The following is a 19,213-nucleotide window of genomic DNA, read 5'->3' as shown; positions in this document are numbered from 1 at the left end:
CTGCTGATTTCTGCACTTGCTAACCTCCATCTGCTAACTCCAAGGGGATGGCGAGGAACCCACAGAGACAGCAATGGAGACAAAATGAGATGGCAGACATGACCAGAACAAAAGGTTGGGTGGACAAACAGGAGCAGAAAACTAAATTGGAAAGGTATACTGTGCAGGGATAATTTGTGTGAATTATTCCATTAAGGCAAGTCTGAATGCACCTCCTGGATTCTTTTGTGATTTTGTGCAAATCAGTATCTGCACTGATTGGAGTGGCTCATGCAGCCAGCTGTTCTAGTCCCTGAGCCACAGCAGTTCCCCGGTGTCCTTCTGATTTCACTGTCCTTCCCTGGAGGTTAGCAAGTGCAGAAATCAGCAGGTTATGGTCAGAGTCTTGGAGGCAACAGACTTGACGTCACCCCCTCCGTCCACGCATCAATGAATTTAATACACGCCGTGACGTCGAACACTTCTTCCGTCGCCTCCGCCTCCGAGCTTACTTTCACAATCAGGACTCCCGCCCACCTTCCGAGGACCCCTTCGCCCACCTCCAACACACTGCATCCACCTGAACACCCCGCGCTGGCCTATTACCCGCCCTCGACCTCTTCATTTCCAACTGCCGCCGGGACATTAACCGCCTCAACCTGTCTACCCCCCCTCCCCCACTCCAACCTCTCACCCTCACAACGCGCAGCCCTCCATTCCCTCTGCTCCAATCCTGACCTCACCATCAAGCCAGCGGATAAAGGGGACGCAGTGGTAGTCTGGCGCACTGACCTCTACATCGCTGAAGCCCAACGCCAACTCAAGGACACCTCCGACCGCCCCCTCGACAATGACCCCACCCCCCATCACCAAAACATCATCTCCCAGACTATACAGAATCTCATCACCTCAGGAGATCACCCACCCACAGCTTCCAACCTCATAGTCCGGGAACCCCGCACTGCCCGGTTCTACCTCCTTCCCAAGATCCACAAGCCTGACCACCCTGGCCGACCCATTGTCTCAGCATGCTCCTGCCCCACTGAACTCATCTCTACCTACCTCGACACTGTCCTATCTCCCCTAGTCCAGGAACTCCCCACATACGTTCGAGACACCACCCACGCCCTCCTCCTCCTCCAAGACTTCCATTTCCCCGGCTCCCAACGCCTCATCTTCACCATGGATATCCAATCCCTCTACACCTCCATCCACCATGACCAGGGCCTCCAAGCCCTCATTTTTTTCCTCTCCCGACGTCCCCAACAGTACCCTTCCACCGACACTCTCATTCGTTTGGCCAAACTGGTCCTTACCCTTAACAATTTCTCCTTTGAATCCTCCCACTTCCTCCAGACCAAAGGGGTAGCCATGGGCACACGTATGGGCCCCAGCTATGCCTGTCTCTTTGTTGGCTACGTAGAACAGTCGATCTTCCGTAATTACACCGGCACCACTCCCCACCTCTTCCTCCGTTACATTGATGACTGCATTGGCGCCACCTCGTGCTCCCGCGAGGAAGTTGAGCAATTCATCAACTTCACCAACACATTCCACCCTGACCTTAAATTTACCTGGACTACCTCTGACACCTCCCTCCCCTTCCTGGACCTCTCCATCTCCATTAATGACGACCGACTTGACACTGACATTTTTTACAAACCCACAGACTCCCACAGCTACCTGGATTACACCTCTTCACACCCTACCTCTTGCAAAAATGCCATCCCGTATTCCCAATTCCTCCGTCTCCACCGGATCTGCTCCCAGGAGGACCAGTTCCACCACAGAACACACCAGATGGCCTCCTTCTTTAGAGACCGCAATTTCCCTTCCCACGTGGTTAAAGATGCCCTCCAACGCATCTCATCCACATCCTGCACTTCCGCCCTCAGACCCCACCCCTCCAAGCGTAACAAGGACAGAATGTCCCTGGTGCTCACCTTCCACCCTACCAACCTTCGCATAAACCAAATCATCCGCCGACAATTCCGCCACCTCCAAAAAGACCCCACCACCAGGGATATATTTCCCTCCCCTCCCCTTTCCGCCTTCCGTAAAGACCGTTCCCTCCGTGACTACCTGATCAGGTCCACGCCACCCTACAACCCACCCTCCCAATCTGGCACCTTTCCCTGCCACCGCAGGAATTGCAAAACCTGCGCCCACACCTCCTCCCTCACCTCCATCCAAGGCCCTAAAGGAGCCTTCCACATCCATCAAAGTTTTACCTGCGCATCCACCAATATCATTTATTGTATCCATTGCTCCTGATGCGGTCTCCTCTACACTGGGGAGACTGGATGCCTCCTAGCAGAGCGCTTTAGGGAACATCTCCGGGACACCCGCACCAATCAACCACACCGCCCTGTGGCCCAACATTTCAACTCACCCTCCCACTCTGCCGAGGACATGGAGGTCCTGGGGCTCCTTCACTGTCGCTCCCTCACCACCAGACACCTGGAGGAAGAATGCCTCATCTTCCGCCTCGGAACATTTCAACCCCAGGGCATCAATGTGGACTTCAACAGTTTCTTCATTTTCCCTTCCCCCACCTCACCCTAGTTCCAAACTTCCAGCTCAGCACTGTCCCCATGACTTGTCCTACCTACCTATCTTCTTTTCCACCCATCCACTCCACCCTCCTCCCTGACCTATCACCTTCATCCCCTCCCCCACTCACCTATTGTACTCTATGCTACTTTCTCCCCACCCACACCCTCCTCTAGCTTATCTCTCCACGCTTCAGGCTCTCTGCCTTTATTCCTGATGAAGGGCTTTTGCCTAAAACGTCGATTTTACTGCTCCACAGATGCTGCCTGAACTGCTGTGCTCTTCCAGCACCACTAATCCAGAATCTGGTTTCCAGCATCTGCAGTCATTGTTTTTACCTACCTTGATGTCACTAATGTCACTAATGCTGACAGATCAGGCAGTTAACCTTTCAGCTTGAAGAAATGCAAAATACTGCATCTGCTGGAAATCTAACACAACACAGACAATGCTGGAGAATCTCAGCAGGTCTGGCAGCATCTGTGGAAAGAAGCTCTGAAAAAGAGTCATAGCCGACTCAAAATGTTAACTCTGTTCCTCTCTCCATTGAAAAACTGGAGTGAAAGGCAGGAGAGGCTAAATTACAAAAGTGAGGATGTTGCAAGGCGAAACAAAAGAAAATGTGTGTAAGTAAAAGATGGATCTGGAGAAGTTGGAAATGTTTACAGCAGAAGAATTTACAATTGAATATTAGTGCAAATATGTATTTATTCACAGGATGAGGGTGTCAATAACAAAACCAGTATTCATTGTCCATTACCAGTTGCTTTAAGAAAGTTTTGGTGGGTCCTTTGCCTGAATCACTGCAGCTCCATTCAGTGCTGCTGGTGAGCTGTTGTAGGGATTAGACCCAACGACAGTGAAAGAACAGCTTGGGGCTGCCATGAACCCAAACCCCAGCTGTCCCTCTCCTTCCAGGTGATGGGGCATATACTTGTGCGATGCTGCTGATTTACAGAAGATTTGTTAAAAATGAGAAAGACAGATTTTTCTTGAAACAGATCACACACAAACACACACACAGTAAGCACACACACAGTAAACACACACACAGTAAACACACACACACACAGAGTAAACACACAGACGCAAACAGTAAACATGCACACAGTAAACACACACACACAGTAAACACACACAGTAAGCACACACACAGTAAACACACACACACACACACAGTAAACACACACACACAGTAAACACACAGACGCAAACAGTAAACACACACACAGTAAACACACACACACAGTAAACACACACACAGTAAACACACACACAGTAAACACACACACACACTTGTTGCACTACAACGCCTAAATTGCTATACTTCAATTCAGGAAATCTTGCAATCAATGAACAAATCTCTGCAAAATACCATTTCAACTGAAGCACTTGTGTGCAGTGCTGCACAAGTAAATATGTTAAATACAATAACAAATAACACATGTCACAACAAATTCAATGAATAGAGATCTGTAACTCTTTTGCCCAAAGTGTATAAACACTGAAAATAACTCCAGCTTTTCAAGATTGAGATTGATAGATTTCTACTGGGTCAAAGTTTCAAGAAATCAGTAGTAAAAGCAGGAAAATGGATTTGAGGTACAGATTGGCAATGATTGAGTTGTGCAGGCATGGCTGGCTGAATGTAGGCAGGCCTACATCTGTTCCCCTGTTCTTAAACTGTTTGCACTTATTCTTTTATTTCTATAACATGAGCTTGGCATTTTTACAAGACTGACCAGTAGGTTTCAGAATATTTAATCAGCCATTGTTCGAAAGATCCATTTTTCTTGTTCCTGTGCTATCAGTGATCAGAACCTAAGGTTACTTAAACACCTGGGGGAGTTGAACTTGCTGAAAAAGTATTAGATTGTAGAATGAAAATCGAACCTCCCTTCAGCTAAAATAAGTGACACTTGGGAGTTGGTTATGAGTTTAAAAAGCAATCCAATCACTTGTAAGCCATCCTGCCAAATGTACATTCCCTTAAAATAATTTGACCTCTGCTCAACGCTGATTAGAGTTGACAAGTTAATACAGTGATCTTGCTAACTTAAGGCTGTCTCTGACCTCCTGTTTAATTTGCAGCCTGTACAAATCTCCACATGGTTATATGATCGGTTGCCAATGAAATTCCACTGACAATTCACCTTATGTAAAATTTCCGGCAAAAAAAAAGCAAAGCAAAGGATGACGCAGCAACTTAATATCAGTGAGAAACGAAGGTTCTTGTACCTTAGACTGTGGCATCTGAAAGTAGGTTACTGGGTCATGTGCACCAAGCTCTGATTGCAAGCCAGAGTATTCCTTTTCTAAGTCTGCTCGGTGTGACCTGCCAAGCCAAAAATACAGGCTCTTAATGTTGGCGTTCAGCGTCTATCTTTTCATGAAGAATTTGTCTAATGTAGCTCTAGTTTCCATGTAAATTACTTTCCAATTTGATCCATATGTTGTTGAAAAGAGGACGATGGCACCAAAACTTTTTGCCTTGCACCTATCAGGACAGGTACAAGAATGTCAAATTTTAAACAATTGCAACAATTTGTGCCACAATTCACAACAGAGCGGGAAGTCAAGCATGGCATTGTTCAGTTGTGTGGTAGACGGAATGTACTTTTGGGCTAACAGCAGCATTTGAACAGTGCCAGTGCGATGACAATATGTAGGGTATAAGTCCCAATGATTGCCTAATTAATCAAACAATGCATAACTTCAGTTTCTCATTATGGACAGTTTACTCAACCAGTCCACACTTGTGAAGCACTTGATGAACAATGCCAAGCGTGCCAATAGCTACACGTATAACTAATTTGTGACAATCAGTCAAGTTCATAACATGGCTCATTTCTGCTTGCGAGAGGAGGAGGAACTCAGTCTCCACAAGCAGAAGGAATGTGAACAAGCCTTGTGCCGATTTTGACTTAGCCAAATCTAAATTCTATGTCCTTTAAATCTTTGTACATGACAATGCCTTGGCCAACCAAAAACAACTTACCAACTAATCAATAGTCATTACTTCTTAATATAAAGTGTCGATTGTTTGAAGCTTGACATTGTTGCATTTGTTGCGATGAAAGCAAGGCACAGAAGTCAGGCAAGTGACTACCTCTTCCGCAATAGTCATGTTCAGTACTAGCAAGTAACAATTCTGTGCACATTATGCATGAGAAATCTATTACAATTGAGCCTTTTATACATGGCTGTGACATACGGTGTCATGAATATTAAATAGGTATGTACTTTTTAGGTGCAACTTTAACAGCTTAAAAGGGGAGTCAAATCTTTACAAGCTTATATATTCCTTATTTAAATCTTAATATATAACAAGCTAATCTCCTACGGTGGTGCTGATGATGACTTACAAAATCCTCTGTTTTATTAAGATGGGAAAAATATGTTATGCAATGTTATATTCAACTGAAGAAGTGGTATCAATTTGCCTCTTGAGGCCATGAGGAATAATTGGTGTAAATTGGCGCATCCTTTGACCAATGTGGACAGCATTTTCCATTGTTGACAAGTCTTTTTCTGGATTGGCTTTGTTATGTGAATATATCACCATGATTTTTATTGATTCACTCATGGGACATGCATGTTGATGGCTGGGCCATTTATTGCCCATCACTAGTTGCCCTTGAGAAGGTGGTGATGAGTTGCCTTGTTGAACTGCTGTAGTCCACTTGCTGTAGGTTGACCCACAATTCTTCAGGGAGTGAATTCCAGGATTTTCAACTAATGACAGTGAGGAAATGGCAAAATATTTCCAATTCAGGATGTTGAGTGGCTTGGATGACAACTTGCAGATGGTGGCCTTCTCATACATCTGCTGACCTTGTTCTTCTAGATGGAAGTGGTCATGGGTTTGGAAGGTGCTGTCTGAGGATCTTTGGTGAATTTCTGCAGTTGCATCTTGCAGATAGTACACACTGATGCTACTGACGTTGGTAGTGGTGGGAGTGGATGCTTGTGGATGTAGTGCCAATCGAGCGCGCTGCTTTGTCCTGGACAGTGTCAAGCTTCTTGAGTGATGTTGGAGCTGCACTCATCCAGGCAAGTGGGGAGTATTCCATCATACTTCTGACTTGTGCCTAGTAGATGGTGGACAGGTTTTGGGGAGTGAGGGGGTGAGTTACTCACCACGGTATTCCTAGCCTCTGCCTGCTGATGTAGCTCAGTGTTTATGTGGTGAGTCCAATTGAATTTCTGGTCAATGGTAATCCCAAGAATGTTGATAGGAAGGGAATTCAGGGATGGTAATACCATTGAATGTCAAGGGATGGCGGTTTGGTTGTCTCTTTTTGGTGATGGCCAAAGCCTGGCATTTGTGTGACATGAATGTTGCTAGCAACTTTTCAACCCAAGCCTGGATATTGTCCAGATCTTGCTACATTTGATCATGCACTGCTTCAGTATCTAAAGAATTGCGAATGGTGTTGAACATCGTGCAATCATGAGTGAACATTCCCACTTCTGAGCTTGTGGTGGAGGGAAGGTAATTGCTGAAGTAGCTGAAGATGGTTGGGCCCAGGTCTCGATCCTGAGGAGCTCCTGCAGAGATGTCCTGAAGCTGAACTGACAAGCATCCAACATACACAACCATCTTCCCATGTGCTAGGCTTGATTCTGACCAGTGAAGAGTTTGTCTCCTGATACCCATTGATTCCACTTTTGTAAAGGCTGCTTGATACTACCCTCGGTTGAATGCCATTTTGATGGCAAGGACTGTCACTCTCTCCTCATTTCTGGAATTCAGCTCTTTTGTCCATCTGTAAACCAAGGCTGTAATGATTTCAAGAGCTGAGTGGCCCTGGCAGAACCCAAACTGTGGGTCACTGAGCAGGTACTGCTTGTTGCTGACACCTTCAATCTTTTTACTGATGTTTGAGAGTAGACTGATGGCACGGTAATTGGCTGTGTTGCATTTGTTCTGCTTTTTGAGTCCAACATTCAAGAAACTTGACACCATCCTGGACAAAGCATCAGGGTGAGTGTTCTTATGAAATTGGCCTCAATGTCTCTGCTGGAAAGGTTATGCTCCAACCTCTTCACAAAGACCAGTGGCTAATTTGGAAACTGATTCTTCTATGCTCCTTGACAGTGACAAATGGCTCGCTGGCAGGCTACTGGTGGGCCAAGTATTTCCATGTGCAAATCCTTGAGCAGTATCTGCCCCCACACCAACAACAAAGTCCTCATCTTTCAGTTATGTGTAGCAGAACATGTCTGCCACCTTGCCTTTCAGACACTTGGCACACACATTATCATTCCCATTGGCATGGCTCCAGCCTACATATGTCCAGTAACTCAGTGAATGCAGATCCTGGCTTCATACATCCTCTAATAGTACAACCAGTGTTGGCATTGGAGCTTGGGTCTGTGACCGACAGATTGAGTAGTTGGCATCACTTTGCCTAGACTTTCATCTTCTGGCATCAAAAAATGAACAGGCAGCAATCCTTACATATCTGTAAGTGAAAAGTTGGTATGTTGCAATGTACTTGCACAATGTTTACCACAGTGCAATAGCTGAACCTATGTGGAATTTGTAAATTGTAGCTGTGAGCTTGCAACATTGACAAATATCTGGAGTTGAAATGGAGCTTGTAAATGCTAAGTACGTATGTTGATATTGCTTGAGGTTTTGATGAATGAGTCATGGGGTCTGGTGTGTGTAGCAATGTGTGTGGTTGCAAACGTAGTTGATGATATGGATGTACACTATCTTGATTTCTTTAGATTCCTTTCATCCAAAGTAGTGATTATTCTTTTGGAGTCTTCAAGCCTGTAGCTTGACTTCTTCACAGAATTTGGAGATGCCAGTGTTGGATTGGAGTGTACAAAGTTAAAAATCACACACCAGGTTATAGTCCAACAGTTTTAATTGGAAGCACTCTAGCTTTCGGAACGCCTCTCCTTCACAACCACCTGATGAAGGAGCAGCGCTCTGAAAGCTAGTGTGCTTCCAATTAAACCTGTTGGACTATAACCTGGTGTTGTATGATTTTTAACTTCTTGCCAGAAGTAACTTTCATTGCCTTGTCACATTTGGTGTTAGCTGCCCATTTAAAAACACTACTTTTCCTGCAATTAATCCCTTTACCTCAGGACATTCCTTCTGCAGGTAGTCTCAATTGCCCATTTGTCAAGCAATGTCACCTCCTCTCTCCCAGGAAGCAGCTTGTTTTTGTTGCTGCAACTCCTTCCCAGGGATGGCTAATGACCATATTGCTTTTACAACAGTTTCTCCCTGCCCCTTTAATCTCGGGAAACAGTTTATTTCAGAAAGAGTTTTGTGCTGCTTCTTTCTGTGTGTAACAGTTTATCTGTGTTGATTCTTTCAATCCATGAACAGTTATTAAAATTCTGAAGTCTATAGTACAGTCGTGTTTCTCTGCAATCTAGCACTGTAGAAAATCGCGCTATGGAAAACCGTTATGGAAAATCACGTTGTAGAAGATCGCGAATAGAAAATTGCTATAACCATTCAGTAGAAAGTTTGCATGAAACAAACAACGTTCACAATTCGTAAATCGTATTATGGCCAATTCGTGCTGATGAAACATGCGTTATAGCAGAATGACCTGTAGCACAATCCAGGACCTCAGACCAAGCTCACAGTATTTACCATCATGACTACCTGCTTCCATTACCTTCATAGCATCTGTTTGGAGGGTCTACTGCCTGTTTGCGGAAAAATGATCTGCCTCTTCATTTTCATCATCTGTACAAAGACCTCTTCAGCACTACATTTGAAAATCTAGGTGACACCTCTGTGGCTTGCTGATATCTTATTCCGGTTTCTCACTGCTTCTAGTGTCAATCAGTTCCTAATTAACTCCCCTAAGGACTCACCTAAAAAATGGTTCTTTTGTTTTTAATACAAGTGCGGAGAATGCTGGAGAAACTCATCAAGTCTAGCAGCATCTGTGGAGAAAAAGTATTAACACTGAGTTGGGTGTGATTCTTTTCAGAACTGTGCTGTCTCTTGTTTTCAGTTCTGTCCAAGGGAAAACCAAAAAAAAAGAGTGACTTAGGGTTCATAACCTGATATGAAGTTCAAGAAACTTAACCAATACTGGCAATGAAACCCATCTCCCCTCAGCTGACAAAATTCCACCCATTCTTTCCAGTTGTGAGCTTTTGTCGTAATGAAAGATTCTCAGGCTGAAATCTTAACTCTGTTTCCCTTTTTAAAGCTGTTGCCAGACCTGCTGAGTATTTGCAGTGTTTTCTGTAATATGTTAGAGACTTCCAACACTTTTCATTTCAATTAATAATGATGTACAGAGGTCAACTGGAAGGTCCTGCCTTTGTACAGGCCCTCAGGCTAAATTCACCACCAGTTATCCATCTCCCTCTCTAATGAGAGAGCAGCCCTTTGGTCCTCCCTTTACTATAATAACCTGTACTATCCTCTATCCTCTTCTTTTTTAAGATGCTTGCTACTTGAAATTGCAGAACATAAAAGATGCAGTGTGGTTTTTTTTGTTCAGTAATTTAAAAGATGAATATTGCACTTTTAAAATATTCTATCTCTGTTCTGGTGGAGTGCATTGCAAAATATTTCATTTGTTATACAAATTTCTTACATGGCCCATTCAAACCCATCGAGTCCCACCTCTTCTCTAGCTCAGCTACAGAGATGATTGTCACAGTGATCCAATGTCTGACCAGTTAGGAAAGTGATAATGTTTCAGGTATTGGTTAGTTAGAAATGATATTTGTCCAGATTTAAGCTTGAGGATATGTTGCAAGAAAGAATGCTGCAGTATCGCACTTCTCATCACCAACAGCCAAAGGAGCAATTAAAAACTATGAACATTTTCAAATACATTCTTGGGATGTGGTGTCATGGTGGCAAGGTTGGCACTTATTGCCCATCTCTAACGTGTGACAATCCTGTCACTTTAAAAAGCTTATTTTGTCCTCGGTTTTTTTGAAGAGAGGTTGTAAAGACAGAGGTATTGAAGTGTCTGTGGTGATTATAGTAATATAATCATCAGCCAATCATGTGAAGAAGAAGCAGTGTTCCGAAAGTTAGTGCTTCCAAATAAACCTGTTGGACTACAACCTGATGTTGTGTGATTTTTAACTTTGTACACCCCAGTTCAACACCGGCATCTCCACATCATTAGTTTAGAATAGCATCGTGGTCGGCACAGACATGGTGGGCCGAAGGGCCTGTTCCTTTGCTGTAGTGTTCAATATGCTATAATGGGGAGCAGCTGACTGGTTTGTTCAGCCTTTCCAACAGCAATCAAGAATCAGCCAAATCGACTGTGGAATTGAAGTAAATCAAATATTTTTATTCCCTAAAGATCAATAATTGAACCATTTGAGATTTTACAATCTGACAACTTCACAGCAACACATTTACCAACCAGAGCTCACTTACCAACCAATCATCCCTCTCCTCTCATGCAGTATTAATGTTCTCATCACTTTGGTATTTCCTGAAAATTGTCCTGATGAATACAAGACAACACAATGTGTCCTTTTTCTCAGGAATACTCAAGTTCTACAGTAGCAATTGACTGCTCCCCAGATTATTAATCAAAGCCTCTAATTTGCTGGCAATGTCCTCTCTAATTTCTGTTAATCCTGTGTGGACATCTGAGTGTTACGTGCAGTTTGTTGAAAGCAGATTAGGAGTCATACAGTGGAGACTGCTGATGTGTGCATGGGGTTTCCCTGCTGTTACATGGTCACCCAGTTTACGGAGAATATTGCTTGCTAGTCTCGTTATATAATCATTATACTACTGTAGGACATGGCATTTAATTATTCAAGGTTGCAATTTAAGAATTATTATTTAAATATGTGGTGTCAAAGTATGTATTGACTGGATTAGAAGAAAAATATAATCCACTGCTTAAACTGACAATTATGTTCTCTGGAATTAAAGACCACAAGAACCATATTTGGAAGAGTAAATGTTATCACGTCTCCACATTTACAGTTTCTGTGTTAACTTGATTCCATGGCTCTGATTCTCACCACAAGGTCAAAAGATTACAGACTCATGTTTCAGTGAAGGGCAGTAAGTGGTCGATATTGTAGAACAGAGCTGAAAATGTGTTGCTGGAAAAGCGCAGCAGGTCAGGCAGCATCCAAGGAGTAGGAGAATCGACGTTTCGGGCATGAGGCCTTCTTCAGGAATTCCTGAAGAAGGGCTCATGCCCAAAACGTTGATTCTCCTACTCCTTGGATGCTGCCTGACCTGCTGCGCTTTTCCAGCAACTCATTTTCAGCTCTGATCTCCAGCATCTGCAGTCCTCATTTTCTCCTCGAAGATATTGTAGAACAGTCCTGAAAGAGTACTGTTTATCAGATGAAACATTAAACTGGAGCCACAGCTGCCTGTACAGGTGGATGCAATAGATCCATAGAGACACTGACTTCCCCATTGTTCTGACTGACATTCATCCATCAACCATTAACGGCAATGCAGATTGGCTAGCCATTCATCCTAGTGCTGATCATAGAATCTTGTTACATTTCAATTTTAAAATTCACATCCTGGCTTTGAACACCTCACCTGTGACTATCAATGATACAAATATCTTGGCAATGGCCCCAGCAATCACTTCCCTAGGTTCCCACAGAGTTCTAGGGTACAGGTCCTGGGGATTTATCCACCTTAATGCATTTCAAGACATCCAGCACTTCCTCCTCTGTAATATGGACATTTTTCAAGATGTCATCATCTATTTCCCCACATTCTATATCTTCCATGTCCTTCTCCACGGTAAACACTGATGCAAAATACTCGTTTAGTATCTCCCCCATTATGCAGGAACAATTACTGCAAATGCTAGAATCTGTATTGAAAGCAAAAAAGTTGCTGGAAGTGACAGTGGGTCAGGCAGCATCCATGGAGAGAGAGCAAACTAATGTTTCAAGTCTAGATGACTCTTCATCAGAGCTGGGCGGTGATTTCCAGAATTTTTATTTTCACCCAAACCGCAACTTTCCCTCCATTAAACAGCAAAGCCAGTAGCACTTTGACAGCTCAGTTATAAATATATTGGCACAGAACTGCCACAGGAAAGAAAACATAGCTTAAAAACTTCTGTCACAAGTTTGTAGCACTGAGCAGCAAGTTACTGAATTTACATACCATTTGTCACATGTTTTATTTTCTACATCTAGATCAGACAGTTCGAGCAAGAAGTGAGTTCTCTCTTTGAAAAGAACCGCTCAACACCAAAGACCAAAGCATATTAAAGGTAAGCTGTTGACTTTCAATTTTATGTTATTTGACAGATGACACTGGCTTGCTGCACACTAGCACTTGAGTACATTTTATGCAGTGGTATTTTGGTGAAAAGACATCAATGAAAACATACTCTGTCATTCTGAAAATGCAGTAGCATCACAGCAAAGATGCACCTCCTTATTACACAGTTTTTAATAAGGTCAAACAGGATACAGACAAATTCTTAACAGTGCTTAAAATTTGACCTGATAGATTATATAAGATTTGGTCTAGAAGCCTACATGAGATAATATATCCTGCAGTGCTTTTGGTTGTGAGATGCTAATAAGACTGGACATTGCAGTGGGAATGAAAACTAGAACTTCACCATGTCTAGAAGAGAGTGGATTAAAGCCTCAAATTAATTAATATTAAAAACCAGAATAAAAACAGTCATACTTGGGAATGAATACTATTTCTCCTGGTCCTTCACTTTGAGGTATGTAAGAAGCTTCAAATCAGTAAATGGCATTGAAAAGGTCGACTGGGTGGATGGTTTTCATTTTGAGAATACACAAACATATGTCATTTTTCTATAAAGGCAAAATACTGCTAATTCTGGAAATCTGAAACAAAGACAGAGAATGCTGGAGAAACTCAGTGGTTCTGCCAGCAGTTGGTGAGAAAGAAACCGAATTAAGTTTTCAATTCTGGTATGGCACATCTTCAGAACCAAAGAGCTGAGTTACTCCAGCATTTTCTGTGTTGGTTGCATAAGTCATTTTTGTTAGGCTTGAACATAGACCAACTTGCATTTTGTTTTGTAAAAAAGGCAAAATGGAAACTTGGATGTATGGCTTTGTTCAAATTGCTATTGAATTTGAGGACAGATTTGACTGTAATTCAGTGTGAAGTTGTTATTGTTAGCTTCAGTGCTGACATGTGAATCATGCAAATATACCTGACACTCTGTTACATGGCTATGATCGTAGAAATCTTACAGAATGGAGGCAGGCTATTCAGTCCACACCAACGTTTTAAACAGCATCCTACCTACAAACCCCCTTGTATTTTCCATGGCTAACATACCTAGTCGGAACATCCCTGGAAACTATAGGCAATTTAGTATGGCCAATCTACCTAACTTCCACATCTTTGGACTGTGGGAGGAAACCTACACAGACACAGGGAGAGCATGCAAACTCCACACAGACAGTTGCCTAAGGCTGGATTTGAACTCAAGTCCCTAGAACTGCGAGGTAACAATGCTAACCACCAAGTCACAATGCTATTCAAGTAAGACAGCTTGAGAAAACTAGTGCTGAAGTGAGACATTCAATTAGCATGCTACTGTATATGTTGTTTGCATGTTATACATCATGGGAATGGTTCTCCATATCGTTTCCCCTTGTGCAGGATTTAAACCTAATGGTATGAACAGGTATTACAGGTCACTTCAGGTTTGAAATTGTTTTGCGCTGTGCCTAGGATGGAGACAAAACATACTAATTTAGCAGAAAGTAGCCTGTGCCCAGTCCATAGTTCATGTGTTGTTGGATGTTCTTGATATTATATTATTTCAGGTAGCATTGTACGATCAGCTCAGTTACAATGGCAGTGAACTGAGCAAATTCACGAAAACAGGAAAATGCCTCATCGTAAGACTGTCATTTCACTTTTGCAGTCAGCAAATCCCAAATGAGTCTAATTTGAAGGGACAAGCTGTGGAATGCAATGCTGTTAAACATTGCAAGCACAGTCCTAGAATCGCAAGAATAAGGTTAAGTTGCTGCCACGTGAACTCCCTATCACCTTCCCTTCGATGTTAAACAAATGTGAAATTTGCCTGGAGTTCAGATGCAAAAAGAAGCCTTCAGCACCTGCCTCGAGCAAACAGAATGCAAATCCTCAACTTCTGTCCAAATGTTTCTCTAACTTTGAAGTTCAAGCCTGAAAGTTTTTTGAGTGTAGAAAAGGGTGATTACACTGATCACTGCTGACTAGCTTTACTTTGGAATCTGTTCTGAGTTATGAACTTTCATGAGCTCTTACAGCAGTCCAGTGATGAAAAAACTATGGATGGCATGGTGGCTCAGTGGTTAGCACTGCTGACTCACTGTGCTAAGGACCCGGGTTCGTTTCCAGCCTCGGGACACTGTCTGTGTGGAGTTTGTACATTCTCCTTGTGCCCATGCGGATATCCTCCCTCGGTACAAAGATGTGCAGGTTAGGTGAATTAGTCGTGCTAAATTTCCCATTGTGTTCAGGGATGTGTAGATTAGGTGCATCTGTCAGGGATAAATGTAGAGGTATGTGTCTGGATGGCTTACTATTCAGAGGGTCGGTGTGGACATGTTGGGCCAAATAGCCTGCCTCCACACTGTAGGGATTCTATGATAAAAGTACACCCCACTCCCAATTGACAAATTAATAGAAAAAAAAACAGTGAACATAGGCCAAATGTGTACTCGTTGCATGGCGTCATAAATATGTATCACAGGCTAATCACCATTAACCCATGATAACTCGTGAAAGCCGACTGCCATTTAAACTTCAGTCGCTTTCTAGAGGTTTCACAGTTCATAGAACAGTCACCCTGCATTGAAGCAATTTGATCTCATTAAGCCTTTCCAGTCCTGACCTCCCAGTAGCTGTTCATGTAAAATGCATTGAGACAGGTTGTAACAATGTAGTCCAACAATCAAACAACTGCATCACGCAAATGCCAGGCTATGACCATAACCAATAAAAGACAATCTAACCACCGCCTCTTGATATTCAATAGTGTGACCATTGAACCCCCCCCCCCCCCCCCCGCCAACATCATTGGTGTTACCATTGACCAGAAACTCAACTGGACTCACCACAGTGGCTACAAGACCACATCAGAGGTTAGGAATACTGCAACAAGTAATTCCCTTCCTGTGTCTCCAAAGACTGTCCACCATCAACAAGGCACAAGTCAGGGGTGTGATAGAATGCTTCCCACTTGCCTGATGGGTGCATCTCCAACAACACTCATGAAGATTGAAAATCTAGGACACAACAGTCTACTTGATTGGCACCACATCCACAAGCATCCACACCCTCCATCGCTGACACTCAGTAACAACAGTATGTGCTATTTACAAGAAAGCCTCCAGACATTCACCAAAAAATCATTAGGCATCAGCTTCCAAACCTATAACCACGTCTATCAAGAAGGATAGGGCAGCAGAACCATGGCAACACCATCACCTGCAGGTTCCCTTCAAGCCACTCACCATCCTAACTTGGAAATAGATCATCCTTCCTCAACATTGCTGGGTTAAAATACTTGAACTCGCTCTCTAATAGTATTGTAGGTCTATCTACAGCACATGGACTGCAGCAGCTCAAGAAAGCAGCTCACCACCATCTTTTCAACAAGTGGCAGGCACTAAATGCTGGCCAGACAGCAATTCCCACATCCCACAAAAAGATCAAGAGACTGGTTATTTGTGGATTGTCACTTTGCTGAAGTTGCTGGGTTGTTGTGAAGCACAATTAGTTCACTAATGCTCCTGATTTCCACTTTTTTAAAGATTCGGTCATAGGAAGTGGCCATTACCGGCTAGGCCAGCATTTAGTGCCTGTCTCTTGTTGCCCAGAGGGCAGTTAAGAGTCACCTACTTTGCTCTGGATTTTAAATCACACATAGGCCAGACCAGATAAGGATCATATTCCCTTCTCTGAAGGACATTAGTGAATCAGATGGGTTTTACAACAGTTGCCAATGGTTACATGGCTGCCTTTAGGTTGGTTTTTTTCTTCCAGATTTTTCATTGAATCCAAATTTCACCACCTGCCATGGTGAGATTTAAACCCAAAGCTGCGAAGATTATGGGGCATAAATTTGAATGAGGAGAAAGTGAGGTCTGCAGATGCTGGAGATCAGAGCTGAAAATGTGTTGCTGGAAAAGCGCAGCAGGTCAGGCAGCATCCAGGGAACAGGAGAATCGACGTTTCGGGCATAAGCCCTTCGGGAATGCCCTGAAGAAGGGCTTGTGCCCGAAACGTCAATTCTCCTGTTCCCTGGATGCTGCCTGACCTGCTGTGCTTTTCCAGCAACACATTTTTGCATAAATTTGAATGCCCAGGCAGTGGTGCCATGAGCTGTCATCTATAAAGCCTCCCCCTGTTCCCACAAGAATTTTACCCACTGTTGGGGGGGTGGTATTAGACAGCCTGTTCACTGTGGGCCTATTAACAGCCCCTTATCTCTTCCCACTGATAATGGCATTTAACCAATGGCGCGTGAGTCCCACATCAAACATTGAAGTAATTAAGGGGGAGAGAATGGCATTATTGCTAAACTATTAATCCAGCTACCTGGTTTCGAATCCTTCCATGGTTGATGGTGGAACTTGAATTCAATAAAAATTTGGATTCCAGAGTCTAATGATGACATTAGTTATCTACCTCTGACATCTCCCCTTCACCTTCCTCCAACTATCTTAAAATTATGCCCCCTCGATATAGACATTTCCGCATGGGAAAATGTCTCTGGCTACCAACTCCATCTGTGCCTCTCAACACCTTGTACACTATCTATTATTCTGAAAGCAACTGAGAAATTGTGGACAGTTCACGTTAAATAACTTAAGTTCACGTATCCCTTTCAGATGTTCCAAATTAATTTTGGAGACAATAGAAATCTCCAAATAGATTTGACTACTTGATGTTTTTCTATTGTTGACTGTGTAAAGTTGGACTGTGAAACTTGAAATCCTTTCACAGGGTTCAAACTTGGTAGAGCTGCTTGTACAGGGTTCTCAATCAAGAACATAAGAACTAGGGGCAGGAATAGGCCATTCAGCCCCTCAGGTCTGCTCCACCATTCAATACATTCGTGGCTGATCTTATCTCAGCCACAAGTCCACTTTCTTGCCTGCTCCCCACATCTCTTCAATCTGTTACTAATTAAAGATCTGTCCACCTATTCCTTAAATTTATTCAGTGACCTGGCATCCACGCATTCTGGGGTAGTGAATTCCACAGATTCACAACCCTTTTTAGATAAGTAACGTCTCCTCATCTCTGATGATAGATTAATTTATTTTGAATGAGGCAGTTCTCCTTTAACTAGCTTTAAACTGCAAATGCTGGCAATCCAACATGAACTGAAGATTTCTGAAACTTAGACTGATCAATGCTTTCAGAGGAAAACAGGTCCATACCAGACCCTGTACCCTGCACTAAATCATAGAATCATGACATCATATAATACAGCAGCCGTCCTCTGACCCACTGAGTCTGTATCAGCAAGGTTTAAGATGCAAGTGCTTCTAATGTGGGGTTGCCATGGACAACAACAGTCATGCTCTTCAAGAGAATAAAGGGGACATAGAAGAGCAATAGATCCATGCCATCAAATCCATTAATTGCTCCTACAATGAAGGTAGTTGGACAAGTTAAATTCAGACCAAAGGGCGGCATGGAATTTAGTTGCTGGTGAGAAGAACATAGAGGAGGAAGTGAACCATTCAACAGTGGAAACATCTGCAGGATTCTCTCCATACTCTGCAGACTTTGCATCCATTTCAATTTACAGCCAAATAGGCTGTGATATTCCTAGGAATATTGCCTGGAGGGAATTCAAGGGTTAACTCTTTGCTGGTTGGAGCCATACCTAGCAGGTGATTGTGGTAATATGATGTTAATCACCTCAGCTCTGGGACATCTCTGCAGGAGCTCCTCAGGGTAGTACACTTTCTCCAACCATCTTCAGCTGCTTCATCAATGACCTTCCCACCATCATAAGGACAGGAGTGGGGAGGTACGCTAATGATTGTACAATGTACAGCACCATTCACAACTCCTCAGATACAGAAGCAATCTGTGTCCACATGCAGCAAGACCTGGACAATATCCAATTTTGGATTAATAAGTGGAAAGTCATCTTCAAACCACATAAGTGATGGTTAATGATTATCTGCGAGAGAATTGAACCATTTCCCTTCATGTTTCTGGCATTACCATCTACGAATCCCTCAATTCAACATCCTGGGGTTTAGTATTCACCATAGGTCAGTTTAAATGGTCTGGCCATATAAATACTGTGGCTACAAGGCCAGGTCAGAGACAAGGAAGTCTGTAGCCAGCAATACACACCCTGTGTTCCCAATGCTTGTCTATCTTTTACAATGCACACAGCAGGAATGGTATACAGCTCAAACAACACTCAAAAAGCTCCATATAATAAGGATAAAGCCCCTCAATTGATTGGCAACCCATCCACTGTTTTCAACATTCATTTCCTTCACCAGCCATACTCAGTGGCATCAGTAGGTGCCATCCAAAAGGTGCTTTGCATCAACTCATCAAGGGTCCTTCAACAGTACTTTCCAAACCTGCACCACCAAGAATGGCATCAGATGCATGGGAACACTACCATCCACATGTCCTGCTCTGAGCCAATCACATTACGGACTACTATTGCTGTTCCTTCAGCATCGCTGT

At 43.2% G+C, this 19,213-nt stretch overlaps 1 protein-coding gene across 5 annotated transcripts in view; it reads left to right on the top strand.

Moving 5' to 3' along the window:
- Window positions 1-19,213, top strand: part of LOC122557422 (neuronal PAS domain-containing protein 2) — a 281,788-nt gene that overhangs the window by 32,195 nt on the left and 230,380 nt on the right. For all 5 annotated transcript variants that reach the window (XM_043705135.2, XM_043705134.2, XM_043705130.2 and 2 more), the window contains one exon: window positions 12,688-12,764. The gene's annotated coding sequence lies outside the window, so the exon portion shown is untranslated. The remainder of the gene's footprint in view (window positions 1-12,687; window positions 12,765-19,213) is intronic.

The sequence above is a fragment of the Chiloscyllium plagiosum genome, unplaced genomic scaffold (genome assembly GCF_037043375.1).
Source record: "Chiloscyllium plagiosum isolate Xiang-an unplaced genomic scaffold, Cpla_swu_hap1 HiC_scaffold_11, whole genome shotgun sequence".
NCBI lineage: Eukaryota > Metazoa > Chordata > Chondrichthyes > Orectolobiformes > Hemiscylliidae > Chiloscyllium > Chiloscyllium plagiosum.
Note: the sequence above shows the minus strand (reverse complement) of the source record. Positions and strands in the feature narration are given on the sequence as shown.